Raw genomic sequence first — 16,969 nt, forward strand, 5'->3', positions numbered from 1 at the left:
GTATTCAGATACTACTTCTGTTGGGGCCAATATAATGTTTTGCTTGGAATGGATGCTAAATGCTCCTGAATAGGTTCAGCCAACTAAGTGTGTTTATGCCTGGAAGCTAAACCTGGAAAGCCCTGCACTGTTCTTTTCCAAAGCAGAGAGATCACAATATGGTAAAAGGGTTGGAATTTTTTTTTAATGAATAGCCGAAATCCACATATTCCATAGCTGATGGAGTTAAAAAACAGAAAAAACAAACTACCTCACTAAGCTACACTGACATTTTTCAAGTGCTCAGTGATACCCCGAATGCCAGGCTTGCTTTTTTTTTTTTCAAATCTGCTTCTTGAAGGCAAAAATGACTGTGATATTTTCATTAAAATTAGTTAGTGAAGCTGAAATAAATTCTGATTTGCACTTGTAAGTTTTAGCAGTGATGTAACTGAATCTAAAGCTATACCTAAATATTACTCAGGCTTTGCTTAGCGAAAATTAAGGTGCTTATTAACTGAGTTGCGATCACTTAGGTTCATATTTTATTTTAGAAGTACAATGATCAAGGCTATTCCTATTGCCTCATTCTATTGGATTTTACAGAAAGCAAACATAAGCTTCAAAACAGCGCTAGCAATAAGCTCCTGCATGGTAGGATCTCTTCTCGTGTGACATTTACTGTGCACGTTAAAAACAATCAGTGACATTTTATTTTTAGTCCTCTTTATTGTGTGAGCTCCAGGGTAGAATTGAATAAATAAAAATATAAAGCCAAGTCTACACAACAGAAAGCCTACTTTTCTTGCTGTCCCAGTGCAGCTATGCCACGGACCTACCCAATACAATACACCAGCTTGGTAGACCAGTGCGGTATACAAAATAAGCTGTAGATTGGCAAATTTACATATATATTTATGCCATTATATTGCACTATTTGTTTAAGAACTTTGCCAGTCTACAAAACTCATAAGCCCCTTTCCTCCTCAGAAAGGACCTGGAGTCCTTTGTGCACCCACTGTCGCTTTCCTATTGTGTTTCCAGCAAAAAATACATATGTCATACTATTCTGCTAGTTGTGTTTATTTAAACATTTGTATTAGATTGTAAAAGGCCTTAGCCTGTACCAAGTCTCAGATAAATGATGTGTATTATGCAACAATGCTTGGTCCAAAGAAAAATGGTGTTTCTTATTGCCTTCACCCCATTATGGAAGAGAGCACCACTTTTACAAGCACTAGGCCTTGATAGATAAGATGATCTTATGAGGTCCAAGTGAAAATTTCAACTTTGAGAACTACTCAATCAATTATTTAATTGCTTGCAGGAAGAGAGAGATCCAGAAGCCTTTCTTATTAATGCAGTCATTGAGATCCAGCAACTTCCCTTGCCAGTCAATGGCATTACTAGACAGATCTCCATACCAGGAGGCTTTCCTGATACTTAATGCCACCTAATTTCTTTCCCTTTCATGGTATTAAGATCTCAGGAGTAGAAAGGTCTTGTTAATTTGTTGTGTCCAGCCTACCATCACAGGAGCCTTGTTATGTAAATCTTCCCATAAATTTTACAGAGTGCTGTGCCAAGCAATTTTTAAGTCCCATTTGCTTTCATGCCAAGGCAATTCTGGAACCTGATTTCAGTTGCTAGTGATGAGAAACCTTTTCATTCCAAGGTATTAATGGCCACCTTATCATTGTTTATCATGATATCAATATTGCTTGTAAGATTAAGGTTTTCTTTTTTCCTGTTTATGTTTCCTATTCCCTTTGTTCCCTGATTGGATGGAGCAGATAGCAATCATATCTCCACTCCATTTGTTTCATTAGGCTTAATAGGCCAAGCTAAAAAACTTGGATCAACATTTCCCTAAACATCCTAGAATCAAATTATTCTAATTTTACTTAACCTATTTTCAAGTATGAGTGCTGGATTTTTGCATACGATAGCAGGCATGGTTGCACCACCACCTTCTGTGGCATTCCTGTCTCCAATGGACACACTTCAGACACACGTCAGATCACAACACATTGTTCACATCATGCTGGCAATTTATAGTCATCCTGTGATGGCCCACCTCACCCAAAGTCTTCTTCACCTTGTTTCCAAAGTACACACTTCCAAGTGGAAAAGTATTGCATAAATTTGGACAGATGGCTGTGATATAATGGATTAATTCCCCACCCTCATCTCTCTCTCTCTCTCTCTTTTGGGGCTGTACAAGAAGCATGAAGAAGTTTGTTGGATTCAACCCAAAAGCTGTGCTTTATCCTGTGGTGTTACCGGGGGGGTGTTTCTACTAACTCATGGGGAGACTGAGGTTGGCATTAAAACACACCAGTGATGAAAATTGCAGAAATTATCTGATTTATTTTCACCAATTGTCTGCCTGTCTCTCTCCTGACTACAGATGAAGTTTGGAGCAACCACGCTCAGGTATCTTGGTTAAGTATCTCAAGTTGGTGGGATGACACCAGCAGCAGCCAGCCTGCTTTTGGCTACTATTTAAAGATCCCAAGGACACAGGCAGCGCAACGCCCAGCTCACCAAGGAGGACGTTCAAGTCACAGCCGGTTACAGTCAAACTTTCTCTGTGGTGGCAGTAGCCCAGTGATACGCGGATTATGGAACCAACCTTCTCACTTCATGCAGCTTCAAAGCGTGTAAGACTCTGGGGAGAGATGAGAAGAGGAGAGACATAAAGGGGGCTTTTAGTGATCTTGTTCTTGGGTTTGCCAGATTCCAGGCTGGGGCCAGTTTATCAGCAAGGAGGGAACAGGAAGTGGTTTCCAGAGGGGGTTATAATGGCTCTTTATCAGTAAGTGCCAGTGTTTGAAATAATGCCACATAATCACATCCTTATGTTTTCCTACTTAGTTTAACATCTCACTGGGAATTTTTAAAAGTACATTTTCTTTCTTTTTTTATTGAACTTACTGTACTATGGTGACTGGCAGAATATAAACTATATTGCTAGATAATAACTTTTTTTGAAAAATTAAATGGGACACGTTTTTATGGAGCTTTTTTCACTCTTTTTTTGCAGTATCTAAAAAACTTAAAATAGGATTTTGTCTTTTCTGCCATTTATGCACTTCTGAACATTTTTCCCAGAATTAGTTCTGTCTTACACTTCCTAATAGGGACTAAATAAATTGCATTCTATAGACATTGAGTAGAATATTAAGGAGGTATATTACACAGCAAGTATGATTTTGTCTCCTATATATGCTTCTTGAAACATATACTACTCTATAGAATGGATAGAGCTTTTATTTCTTTTTGTAGGAAGGAATAAAAAAACTCCTAAACTCTTTAACAAGATTTTTTTTTTTTCCAGAAAGAAAGCAAAAATAAAACAGTCCACTGGTCAGGAAATTATTCAAAAACACAAGTAACGTTTTAGCAAACTGCTTAGTGGGAAACCCAGCAGCAAATGCCAGCACCACTGGGTAAGTGGCCTCAGTGCACCCTCTCTGCAGAGAGCAATGGCTTGTCAGAAACCATTTCTCCAAAATACAGTTTAATGTTTCTGGAGACCCAGAGTCTTCCATGCTCTGACAGCAAACACAATAATATTAAAATCTTCTCATGTAGCTATAGATCCTGTGCACTTTATTCATGTCCTGCTTCAGTGAGAAAGGAAACAATAAGCTTTTTTGTACAACCTTATCCCTTTGTTACTTTCTAGTTACAGACATTGCAAATCTTGCATTGCAAACTTCATAAACCGTAGTACCATACGCCTGCTGAACTATCACAAGTACAGGAGCAATATTTTGGTCAGGATTCATTCAAAATAAGGCAGTCTTTGCATCAACAAATGAACTTTGTTACAAACACGTCAACCAACACAGGAAGTCAGGAACAAGGGAATATGCCTCCTGACCTGCCTCTGGTGACTTGTCTGGCCTTGAGCAAAATGCCTTAGCATGTGTTTGCAGAACTCTCTGGCAGAATTATTCTGGGACAAAATATTTCCTCCTGTAGTAAACTGCTGAGGAGCAACAGTTGTTCCAAATATTGTTCAATATTTCTCATTTAATAGTGAAAAAGAAACAAACCAACCAACCCCAATAGGTGCTTTTGCTTCAGTTTTAGCTTCTTGTTAAACAAGAAGCTAAATAAACAAAGCAAGCATATTCTAATTTCACCAAAAATTGAGTCCTGAAGAATGAGCAGTGGTAGGAAATTTCAATTTGAAGCTAAAGGTTTTCTAGGGTTATATGTCATTGGAAGAGCTTTGGTATAAAATATTAGGCTTTTTTTTTTCCTTTTCCTGTTACAATCTCTTTTATCCTGACTCTGTAATTTTCATTAATTACAATAATAGCTATTTTATCTGAGGGACAACGTTTTGACCTTGTACACACAAACGGCTGGGTTATCAAATACCCTGTATTACAGCACAGAGGAAGTTGTTAAGTAGGATGATAAAACAATGTCACCCTCTTTCTTCTGCTGCTGTTGGAGGCTGCCTCCCCATCCTTCAGTCTCTGCCAGCCAGCAGCACTGTGCCCTACCACTGGAAGAGGCTGTGCATGAGGATTTATGACTAAAAACTGCATATAGGGTAATGGAAAAAACTGCATTTGCAGAACAAAATTTGGACTTAACACATCCTCTCTCATTGACAATCCAATTCCTCCTGTTTGAACTTGATATCAAGCTCAGTCTACATAACCTAACTCATTCCAGGGGATGACTATCACATTCCCACATACCTCTCTGGTGCAAGAGGGGCATTTAGAAGAAGCACAGATAGGCTAACTAAATCAGGCATGGATTTTCTTTGCTTTTTCTGAAGAGCAGCACCAGAAATCATGAAGGAAGTTACTCACCACTTAGGGTAAAGATGGCAGGATCAGACTCATGCCCCTGGCCTCACTTCACAGACAAGTTGTGAAAATAGACTTGGACACGTTAGTAGTCAGTACCATTAAAAATGCCCTTGAGGGTTTAAAGAACATGCAATAAATATGAGCTTGTGTTGCTGCCACACACATTGAACAAGGAAGATAAAAGAGTTTTGAAAAACTTCTCATTATATGAGGCCTTCTTATTCTTTGCTCTGAATATGGGAAGGGGTCTGCAGAAAGAGAACCGAGCAGCTATGTAAACAGAAACTTATATACTATATGAAGACCCACAGAGGAGGCAGTAAGTTTGAACAGGCCACTTTCATTCTGGCATTACAGTCTCTGAGTGGTTGACTTTGCAACATACCTTTTGCTGTTTATGTGCGTGTGTAGCATATAAACTTAACTTAAACAGTGCATTAGAACACTTAATAGCTGTACCAAGTTTGAAATCTCATGCTCATAGCCACATTTTGCTACTCAGACTCATCTCAGGATCTGTTGCATGTCTGTGCCCTCTCCCCTCTCCTTAGGAGGGGAAGCAAGGCACTGTACCTTCCATACCTTTCTGCATAGATCCGATGTCAGTGAGGACCTTGGCAAACGTCCTCTGAAGACTTTTGCTGCAGTGGCTGAAGACACTACCGTGCCAGTCTGTGTGCCCTGCCCTTCTTCTGTTACTGGCCTTATTCCAATGGCAATCAGTTAGCACTGAGCAGTTCACCTTTGGGGGTGATTTTGTTGAAAACTTGGGCCATGCCTTGGAGTAGTTAAGACACAGGCACATGTTGCTCCTTTGTAATCTACAGGATCAATAAACCAAGAGGATAGGAAGGACAGCTAGGAGACCAGTAACACCTGAAAGTGCCCCTGTGAGATTTGCCAGAGCCTGTCTGCTAAAAAGCCCCTTAGATATCTTGGTAAAACGCAGTTACAGGGCCACAGCAGGGTAAACCATTACCTACTGTCATGGAAACTCATGGAGCTACACCAGGTTTACACCAGTTAACCAGTAATACCTGTTCATAGTTCATGACCTGATAAATATTTAGCCAGCAGAAGGCAAGGTTCCCTATACCCTACACTGACCAGACATGTCAGGGCAGGGCATAGCTTCCTCTCTGCGGAGCTGCAGGTCCATCCCATTCCCACCTGCTCCCCACATCACCCCAAACAGAGCTGCCACAACCTTCCCCAAAGTGACTTGCAGTCACTCAGAGAGCCGAATGCAACTTCAAGGAATTCAACTCCCGTCTAATTAAGACAATGCAATCAAGCGGTCCGCAAACACTTAAGGATCTTCTTAATAACACTATTTTTATCAGCTTGAGTGCCAGACACTGTAGTGCGAGGTGATTGTTAGTGCTGATATCTGAAGTCAGGAGAGTTTTAGCATACTGTATTTTCCCTCATGAGCATTTGCTCTCTGTGAACCCCCTCCCTCTGCCATTACTGTGCTGGCTCCCATTTGCTGCTAGGATCCAATATAAAGTCATTTGCTCTAAATTACTTTAAAAGTACTCATGGCCATGCTTCCAAAAATACACTCCTAATAACCAGCTTCTAGGCATAATTTTAGGATACAGGAAAATGAAAGGAATAAAAAAAGGAACATACTAGAATTGCTTCTAAGTGAAAAAATTTGGGAAAGAAGGTTTTCAAGAGGTACTTTCTTGTGCGAAGATGCATATTGTCTATTTGTTTGCTTTCATTTCCTAATTCTGAAATGACTTTTAGATTCCCCCAAAAATTTATAATAAAATAGTTTATCCATAAAATTAAATAACTCCTGTTGCCCAAGCCTATCACTTGTTGCCTCCATTTAGCTGTGCAGTATTAATAGTAACATTTTAGTGGTTCTTATAAAGCCTTATTGTGCTTCATATTGTCTAGCATTATAGCAAAAGAAGACCATTAATGCCCTTAAGGTGTCACAACCCAGTTGGCTGGTGTTTCCTCCCTCCTGCCCCCTCCCGTGAGCTCTACAGTAGTAACAGAGCAGCAGTCAGAGGGCAAGTTACTCTTGGAGACACATTATATTCCCACAAAGTCCTATTCCATTAAGAAAAGAGCTGAAACTTGATAGCAAAATCCACAAAATGCTATGAATGCAACTGGATCCCTCCAGCTATGACACAGGTCTGATTCAGCACATGAGCCCAGGCATTGCTTTCGGCTGTTGGATGAAGATTACCGCTCCCTACAGAAGTCTTTACCATGGGGCTGTGCAAACCACACTTGTTTTCTCACGATGGAAACTCCTGCACGGGCAGGGCATTACCTTTATTTGAAAGTCCGTATGTTTTGGTGAGTGAATGTAACTCTGGCTATAACAACTTTCTGCTGCACTAAATGGAGCTCTGGCAAATCTCCTTGTCTTCCTAGAAACATTATTAATTTCAAGTGCATTTGGGGAAAGTCCCCTTGGCACAACTCAGTGTAGAAGGGAGGGTCCACTTAGGATTGTAATTGTTTGACCAGTACCAATGCATAGATTTGTTTTCAAAGTTCATTTTTTTGCCTAAATAAGGTATTTGAATTAAGAAAAAAAAAAGCATTTCATACCTGCCAGATAGAAAGTTTTCCCTCGAGCAAGACTTCTTAATTTGTTGTCATGATGGTATCGCGCTGCCTGATGTAGGTCTTGTAACAATGCTCACACGAGGTGGAGATCTTTCAGCCATGGGTTTTGGAATTCCATTAGCTGTGTTGAAACAAACACCATTTTTTTTAAGTTGTTTGTGATTCCCCTTAGGAAGATAAAGGTACAGAAAAAGAAGACAGCAGGACAGAAGAGACATTTAAAGTGTATAAACAAACTCAGACTACTAGGTCACTGATGTCTCAAATGCTACAACTCATTGGGGGTGGCAAGAGAAAGCAATACTTATGGAGTCAGCTGCAGCCGTCTGTCTCCGAGGAGCAGCTGGTGATGAGATGCTGTTATTAATGAAATGGGATTGCTCAGTGCTGTCGATTTACTGCAGTGAGTGTAGCCAACTCTGATTCATACTAACATTACATCTACCATGCCTGGGAGGCAGCAGGCTTTGTTGGGAGTATTGATAATACGTAGGACACCTGTGGTTTGAAACACAGGTGAAAAGCAGTAGATTCCGAGTGCTTTTGTAGGCTGTTTTGTGGTTGAATTGCCAGGTGACTGATTGACAGATCCCAGAGCTCAGAGTTTTCTGGGCTAGCGATTCTTAGTCATCTGGGAGCTGGTGAGTAGGAAATGACATTAGCTACGTTATTCAGATTGGGGGAAAAAAAAATAATCAGTGGGGTTTGTAGGATTAATAACATACTGCCAGCATGGAAGTGAGCATACAAATAAGACACTTGTCAAATCACTCTGAGAATGGTTGTGGTAAACCTGTATTCCATCAAAGAGCTGGGGCTGAGCTTGCAGATCCAGGAGCTGATAAGGACATGGGCTCACCAGCTGTGTGTGTGCACAACAAGCCTTTTTTTGTTAACATTGATGGCTTGAGCTCAGGGAAAGCTGAAGTCCTGTGATAAATGAGTTAGTAGGATGACAGTGAGGATTCTCTGCAGAACAAGAGGTGTCTCCCAACAGCAATCCAGGTCCTTCAGCCCAATCAGTTTTAAATACATCACACACAAAAATATTTGATATGTACTGCACTCAGCTTTGGTACTTCTTACTGCATTTTCTACAAAACTGCATTGTTGATGTTTTTATATGTGTTTCTGATACAAATACACATCTAGTCAAAGCAATTCTGATGCTGGGCCATAGGGTCAGTCTTTCTCAGAAAGCAGTCCCTTCTACGTACTGTATATAATGGATTTCATGAGACATTATCTAAACTTGTGGTTGTGACACTCATCTGTCACAAGGTCCTGGGCGTTTGAGACCCGTTTGTGAAGCAGGCAGCCCTCTGACAGGGTCTTGCCTAGCGACTGTTCTAAGGTACTGCCTTAGTACCAAGTTTAGGTGGCCATCCCCAGGTGGTTCACCCCTCCAGGGCCGAGTGGGAGAATTGCCCAATTTCTGGCTGAGCCATTTGGGCATTTAGCCACAAGGTCACTTGGCAGTTTCCTACTGGAGAGGCATTTGGAGCAGGGCCTTTGCCTCAGACCTGAGGAACGTATTAAATTGGTGACAAGGGACCCAGCAGTCTCACACAAGTGCCCAAGGAACTTGAGGATTGGTTTCAGGACAGCCTGCCAACCGTTTGTAAGAGGTTGCTAATTACTATCAATTGCAGTGATTTTTCCAAAGGAAGTGGATTGCAATTGCAAATTCACAATTGCAATTTCACAGACCACAAAGGAGTCATCTGAATAAACAGCCTTTGATTCACCACCATCCTTTGCTGGATTCAGACTGCTGTCTAGCTCCGTACCCTGCTATCTCCTGGGCCCCGAGCTTTTCACAGAATCAAAGAACAGAAGGGAGGAAGATACAATGGGGCAGTTTGTGCCACGAAGCAAAGATGGAAGGGCTGGTTTCTAGCAGACAAAGAGAATGAGGGGCCTTATAGGGAAACAGTGCTGGGGGTTGCTGTGATTCGTGCTGGAGGCCACACTTGGGACTGAGGCGGACAAGAATACAGCTGGCACATGGGGGCAGCTGGAAGCAAAAGCAAGCTCTTGCAGAAATGGCCTGATCTTTGTGTCTGATAGTGGTTATGGAGAGGGTCTGCCATGGCACAGTGGCTGGCACTGTTTGGGAAACGGAAAAGGTGCAGCAGCATCACTTTGTGCCTACCAAAAGGCTTCCCTGGACTACATGTCTTTCTTACATCTCTGGCAAATCCTTTTAAGCTTTGCCACATACACAGGCTGCAGGACAGCATGGCACGATGGCACAGAAGTGGAACCAAACTTGTACAAAATACTATGGTTAAGGATTCAAAGGTAAATAATTAGTAGATGCCAGCAAGGCACCTAAAAAATCTTTCACATTGAGGCAATTTCACTTCAGAAAGTACATCACTCTTCCAACAATGTTCTCTTTTCATTATTGCCTGTTCTAAGAGCATCGTGGTGCTTGAAACAGCCTAAGCACTGACGCCTGCGGTTCTGAGAACTACTCTGTCATTTTTCTCACAGGTGTCCAGCCTGCTTTTGATTTCCTAGATCCTTTTCTTTTGGAGCGACTGCTGCTGAGGGGTGATCAGATGTCTTCATGAGATTTCCAGCTATTTTATGTTAAAACATTCCTGCTTTGAGGTTTTCGTGCTCACTTAAGAATTTTATGTTCAGGAACTATTTTCCTTTTCTCTGAAACTTAGTGGTTTTCTTAATACAGCATCCTTATGCAGTAGCCAGTTCTGGAGCTGTGTCTGCATCCACTGGGATCAATGAAATGCCACTGGGAGCAAGATCAGGGCAAATCATAGAAAACAGAGAACTAAGGAGTAAAGGCAGATGGCCTGTCTCCTGCTCTGACACTGGAAATATGTCATTTCCCGAGACCACAGCTTCAGAGGAGGAGAAAGATCACCTGGAAGAAATTAGAGGAAAAGTAGTGTCCTGTATGCTTTTCATACAGGACAGATTTGCTCTAGTTAGTGGGATAAGTCAGTCCAAATGTATCGTGTACTGTATTTTTTCAGTGGTATCACAGGTATTTGGCAACCCAAGGCAAAACCAGTACAAAATCTTCTCTGACTCTCTCACCCCTTTTAAGTCCTGAGCTTTTAATGCTGTTTGTCTCCATATTCCCTTATCATGTCTTATGCAATCTGTTTCTGCAATTTAGTATCAAAGATGTCCCAAATTTTTTCATTCCTTAATGTGCATAATAGACATTTACAGGTACTGTAAGAATTCAGCTTTTGCCCAATTAGCTTTTAGCTAATGCCTTTTTATTTAAAAATCTATTTCATCAACCACTGTCTCATTTTAAGAAAGAAAGCAACAGTACAGAATGCCAGGTATCTCCACTTTTGAGAGGTCAAATTGGCTCACATCCAGTATCTTAGTCTATAAGGCGTACCACTAAATTTAACCCTTGAACTCCCTAGACTTACCAGAATGCCTCCAAAGTGTGGTCTTCATGAATAACTAGCAGGCTCTACTAAGTATCCAGAATAAAAAATGACACAAATCTGTTCTTCAAACACATCAGACTGCACGGAAATAAAAAAAATAAATATATCACCATCCATTTAAAGACTGCTGCATAGTGGATATTTCCTACCACTTAACCAGGCTTTATCTCATAATTTTCTTGGGAAAGGCTCCCTAATGTTGCCTTTGGATAAAGTGGTCTTTACAGAAGTAGCACACCAGAGAACATTGGACAGAGACTGCAACAGCTGATGAAGACGAGAGTTGTGTCCTGTCTTGTGTTTCCAGTACGGACAGCGTGGCGCAGGGTTGGTGAGAGGAGCTGCAGCAGGCAACGTCTTCTTCAGTGAGCAAAGTGTAAGAATGAGTATTTTGCTTGCTTTTTCTTAAAAGTTGGGGTTTTTCTAAAATGACCTTTCCAGTTCTGTGTAATTGAACAAACAGATAAACAAATGCTAACTTCAGTGTAAATTTGGCGAGGGAACTAGAGCTGCTCCCTGGGAGAATGATTATGAAAGCTTCAAGTGTGGCTTAAAGTTGCTGTCTTTTCGCAGGATGAGCAGTCATTCACAGAGTGAGGACACTGCTACAGAATTCATTACAAGCTAGACCAAGCAGCACACAATTACTGCAGCGATTGCCATTTTCTGTAAATTTATAAAAGTTCAAAATAGCAGGCTTGCGTAGCTCATCTCTACAGGTTATTGCAGCACAAGGCAGCCTTGTACTCATCATGTCGAAATAATTATTTCCTTTTCTAGGTGAGGAAATGTACATATACAAGCAAAAAGAATGGTTGTCTGGATTTGCTCCTGACTGTTAATGTCTGTGGAACTATATATGCAGATTAGGTGTTGCCCTTGAAGACCTGGAGAGCAGCCAGTGTGCCTCTTCCCCAGAAAAGTTGATGTAAACAGTTATACATAAGCAGCGTTTGTTATTACACGCTCTGAGCGACTCCAGCTTCCAAATTGTTCAGACCAACATTTTGTTCTACAGTTTCTTATCTCTTGCTTCTGAAGAGTGGCAGTTTCCTGAGTACCCTCTAAATAGCACTTACCTTTGCAGCTCCAAAGTGATCTTTCCTCCGAGATCTTAGAGGAATTTCACCCAAACACACACATCCATGATCATGGCACTAATAGATGTTGGCATCTCTGTTTCCATGGTGTCATTGAAGCCCTCACTAGTCACCTGAGCCACCAAGTATGGGCCTGAAGTGGTTCACACAGAATTCTTCATTTTAATCCAGCTTTAAGAAAACAAATGTTTTCCTGGTGGCATTTGTTTTAGATACGTAAGCAGAGAGAAACAAAGGTCCCTCTCCTCCTCACAGGTAGGCTCAAGTTGAATACTTAAAACAGTTGTGGCAATAATATTTGCACATGTGTAAGGAGTGCTTATTTTGTGCATGTCAGTAGATGGGAAAATATTTGGTCTAACTCTGCAAAGAGTAATTTGGAAAACTTTTTGTATGGAATGATCCTTGGTATTTATGAAAGGAATTATATTCTTTAAAAATGATAAATGCACCACAATTGATAAATAGTCATTGACTTGTTCCAGAAAATGAAGGATACTGAAAGAAGAAACATGTTAAAATAAACATGTTTTTTTTCTGCATCTCAATCAGTATTCTTTTTGTATGTACTAGGTTTTTTAAAGGGCCAAATTGGACAGTTTGGAACTTAAATTCATATAATGCACCTCACACAGCTCTTTTGCTAATGCATATTCAATTAAAGAATGAGTCTATTCTAAAATTAACTGTGGCCTCAAGGTTTAGTTTTAACAGGATGTTTCCATTTGTGGGTACCATGTGGCTTCTGTGCAGGGAAGTGGGCTTTTCTGTATGAAAACAGCGGATCCACCGTACAGCTGAGGTAGCGGAGAAGCTGGCAGGTATCACAGCTACAGTTAGTCTGCACTAGAAAAACTTGCCCAGAAAAGCTAGTTATACAGGCTCTGAGTGTGTGATTTTCACTGCCACCCACCCCAACCCGGCATATTTAAACTGACACACCTGCATCTGTATTAGGACTCTTCTATCATTACAACAATGCATTGTTTTAGTATCTTTCATTTTTGATTTCCATATTTGAATAAGCTGTTAGGATATATTGACCTATGTACACATATTTTCATCTGGTTTCCTAAAGGAAAAAAATTGTCCAGTCACGCTATACACATCAATCCTTACAATAATGCTTGAACTTGTTAGCTGATTTTAATCAAGGCCAAAAAAGCAGCAGAGATCTCAGAAACAATTACTTTCCCACAGATTTCATAAAGACGGATAAGCCAAGTACAGGAAAGACTTCCTGTTATTGCCTGCACGGAGGGACAGGCTGCAGTTCAGCTTTTATTACACTCAACCTACACAGAAGAGGAACATTATGAATGCTTTTAAATGCAGGAAATATGTCTTTTATAATCCACGCCTTATTAGATATTAGAGAATCTAACCATGAGACATGCAGCAAGAGCAAACTGGGCTTCTTGAGTCCAGCTGCTCACGGCAGCATACCATAGGGCATCCCTATATATTATCCACCTCATCAGTCCAGCAGCATCAACACTACGGGTGCTGCCTCTTTCTCTAGGCTGGCATGGCTAGAACTGCAGAACTTTCCAGAACAGACAAGCCCTTGCCCGCAATTAAATTTGTGAAATCAAATTTACAAGGCACTTAAAAGTGCCTGTTGTCAGCAGGGTTGGGGTCCAGCTGTTAGAACCAGCAAGCAGTTAATTTCACTTCAGCCCTGAGAGATACCTAAGTTCCTTATGGATTGGAGTGCACGCTTTGCCCAGCAGAAGGCTGTGTTTCTTTGGTTTGTTGCTTTTTGGTGTTTTGTTGTTGTGGTGGTGGTTTTGGCTTGCTTTTTTCCTTACAAGGAGACTCGTTTAAAGTTACCCATTTCACACACAGTGGGAAATGGCCCCTGGATAGCTGGGAGGAGTCATTGCCTGGTGCAAGTTCCTGACACAAGTCTTGAGTCTTGCCCAATGCAAATAAGGTATTTGCATGCCCACAAGGCACGAACTTCACTGAGGTTGCAAACTCAAGCACTCAGAACAAGGAAATGCCAAAATTGAGAACCGAAGAAACTTAATTTAGCTGCCCTTAGCCATAAGAATTTTTTATTTTTTAAATAATCGGCACAAATCTTAACGTACTCTATTCAGTGCTCTGGACCATAGAGCTTAAGGGAAGAGAAAGATAATCTGATTCCTTTTTATCTTCTTTGTTCATAGCACCTAAAAAAAAATATGATGAGGACCTCACAAACCTTGCTTTTAAGACAGAAGTATTTTTTTGCTATGGGCTTTCCAGTCTCAGTCTTTACCATGGTATCTAACACCTTCATAAGATTAATACATTTACCTTTTAAAACCCCATTTAAATAAGAGGGGTTTATTATTTACATTTTCTTGGTTAGACTTTTGAGAAATAAAGGTACTCCATCAAAACTAGGATTTATCTCTCCACTGGAGAGTTTTCTTGGGTGTCAGGTATCCATAAATCCTATTATATTCAGCTGCAGCTTAACATCAATGAAAGCAAGAAGGCAGATTATAATATGGCTTCCCAGAAAATGGGGAACATACAAACAACCAGCTGCAGAGAGTTTGGTCTCAAGGCCAGATAAGTAAAAGATGTTCAGGCACTACCACACTCAGAGTCAGGGTGCTTGACTTTTGGACCCTTGGCTCTCAAGATAATACCTAGACTCTGCGTGAGATGCTTTGGGATAATCCTGAAAATAATCCTATACCACAAAGCTGGTTAAATTAGCTAGTAAGGGATGCTTAGGACATAGCTGTGCTACAAGTCCAGCCAGTCTCCAGAATTAAGCACATCATTCAGCGATTTTAAGTCTTCTCCTTCTGCCCGGAGGTGTCCCTTTTTTAAAATGCAGCCATAGCATCAGCCTTTTAAAGTATGGCTGGAGAAATCTCTCTCCGTGTAACAGTTCAGCAGTTGGACCACTGGCCTGAGGATATCAGTGAGCTGGATTCAACTCCTTCATGACCAAATGGGGGGAAGGTTGCTAAATCTTGAGGTCTTGAAAAGTACACTCACCCCACCAGCTGGAATGTGTCAGGGTGGCATTGCCAGGTCTTAATGGCTTCAACCAGCCTCACCTGGAACTGTCATCCACACACTCTGCCTGTGGACCAGGGCTTCCTTTAAGCTAAGGTCTGCCCTCCAGTCCCTGCCTGAGCTGTCTAGTAGGTGGATGTGCCTTCAGTTTGGTCTCCTGCCTTCTTTCCTAGATGGATCCATGTGGTAGCCTGATGTCCTGCTGTTCCTGATTGGATTCTCTCTACAAACCCTGCACCTGATTCATTGTTTCATCTCGCCTAGGACTGTCGATAGACCCTGCACCATGCTGTGACTGCTCTTTTCAGGTATTGTGGGGTACCCCTCTGGCTGGGGAAGATACTGCCTGTGCTGTGGGTCACCCTTCAGCTCCAGGCTTGTCCACCCTTGAGCACCAGCCTTGTTCTTGCTGCTCCAAGACAGTTGTAGCTTCTTGTCCTTCTCAAACGCGGTATTTTAGTCAGGATGCTTCCATCTTGCTCCCTAGATAACGTCCTCCAGTGACTAGTTTGGGAAGCCTTGCTTACATCCTCCTTCTGCCCCTGTTTAATGCATAGTACAACTTCCATCGTTCAGTGCCTGCTTCAGGTACTTTTAATTGAATAAGCCAAAACCCCTTGCACCGAGGGTGAGCAGTGGTGCTGGGTGGCTGTCAGGGACCCGGACTGTAACGGGGCCCAGCTCCCCCCAACCTGCCCCTGCCCCGGGCCCAGCCTCGGGAGCCGTGCTTCAGCCACACACCCGTGGAGCTGACACCGCTGCCCCACGGATCCGCCCTCCCAGGCATCAGCACCTTCCAACGCTTTGGGTGTTTGATAGACTCACTTCTTGCCGTTCTCTATTCAGGGAGGCAGTCACAGCCTGACAGCAAACGCGCGTTTCACCGGCGGCGACCGTCAGGGCAGCGGGTGCAGGGATGACTGCCGCCCGCACCCCTCTGCCGCCGCAGCCCCCGGGCCCTGCGGACGGTGCTCCCTTCCCCGCTTCCTATTTCAAGCGCCAGGCGCTCACAGGTGCCCCTCACCCCTCGCCGACAGCGGGGCCTCCCTGCTGACGAGGGGTCAGCCCGGACGCCGCCGGCCCTCAGGGGACCCTTTCCCCGGGCCGCCGCTTCCCGCGGCTCCGGCGACTCCCCCCTCAGAGCCGGCCGCCCTTCCTTCCGCGCCGTCCCCGCCGCGCTCCTCAGCAGCGCGCCCCCCCCCGTTGGGCGGCGCCCCAAGGGGCAAAGCGAAGCCGGTGGCGGGGGGGAAGAGGGGTCGCCCCTTCCCAGCGCCCCGGGAGGAAGTGACATGGCGGCGGGGGAGGGGAGGTGAGGCGAGGCGAGGGGCGCCCTTTTCTTCCCGGAGCCGCCCGGCGGGTGGAGCCTGGCGGCCCCGCCCGAGCCGGCCGCCTCCCGGCGCGTGCAAACTAGTGGCAGTTGGTGGGGCTCGGCGGCCGCCCGCTCCCGGCGCCTCAGCGCGGCACGCATGCCAAGGCCCGGCGGCGCCAGGTACGTGCTCTTCCCCTGGCGGCCGGCGGGCTCCTCAGGTGTGGGGCCGCCCCGCTTCTCCGGCCGGCGTGGCGTGCCGCCCCGCTGGGGAAAAAAAAAAACTAAACCCAAACAGCCTAACACCACCAGCTCCCCCCTCCCCTCTTCCCCTTCTTCCCTCAAACAACCGCCCCCCGGCGGGCTGGAAGCGGCCGGGCGAGGGGCCGGCGGGGCGTGCGGGGGGCGGGCTGCGGGCAGAAGTTGTCTGATTTATTCGCTGCCGGGCCGGGTCTCCTCTACCGCCGCCGAGAATTTTCCAGCCGCCCGCCGGCCCCCTTTGTGTGGCGAGCGCGGCCCGCGCCGGGGTTTCCGTGGAAACGGCAGAGCTGCGGCAGCCTTGCCCCACTGGCCGCCCCCCCCCACCCTTTCCTCCGCCGGGCCGGGCGGTGGCGGCCCCTTCCACTTTCGGTCTTTCCCCCTCTGGCAGCGGCGGGGCCGGCGGGGGGGGGGGGG

General features: G+C 43.9%; 1 protein-coding gene and 1 long non-coding RNA gene across 2 annotated transcripts in view; one reads left to right on the plus strand and one right to left on the minus strand.

The window, feature by feature from the left end:
- Positions 1-1,415: 1,415 nt before the first annotated feature.
- LOC106893262 lies at positions 1,416-16,168 on the minus strand. The gene is made up of 3 exons (XR_001413034.1): positions 15,814-16,168; positions 7,404-7,542; positions 1,416-2,650 (listed from the first exon to the last, which is right to left on the minus strand). It is a non-coding gene; the product is annotated as an uncharacterized LOC106893262 (long non-coding RNA).
- A 180-nt stretch (positions 16,169-16,348) lies between these two features.
- The window catches only part of AGPAT4 (1-acylglycerol-3-phosphate O-acyltransferase 4), a 75,500-nt gene continuing 74,879 nt past the window's right edge, over positions 16,349-16,969 (plus strand). Inside the window, exon 1 of the mRNA XM_014951100.1 lies at positions 16,349-16,477. The gene's annotated coding sequence lies outside the window, so the exon portion shown is untranslated. The remainder of the gene's footprint in view (positions 16,478-16,969) is intronic.

The sequence above is a fragment of the Calidris pugnax genome, unplaced genomic scaffold (genome assembly GCF_001431845.1).
Source record: "Calidris pugnax isolate Ruff unplaced genomic scaffold, ASM143184v1 scaffold24, whole genome shotgun sequence".
Taxonomy (NCBI): Eukaryota; Metazoa; Chordata; class Aves; order Charadriiformes; family Scolopacidae; genus Calidris; species Calidris pugnax.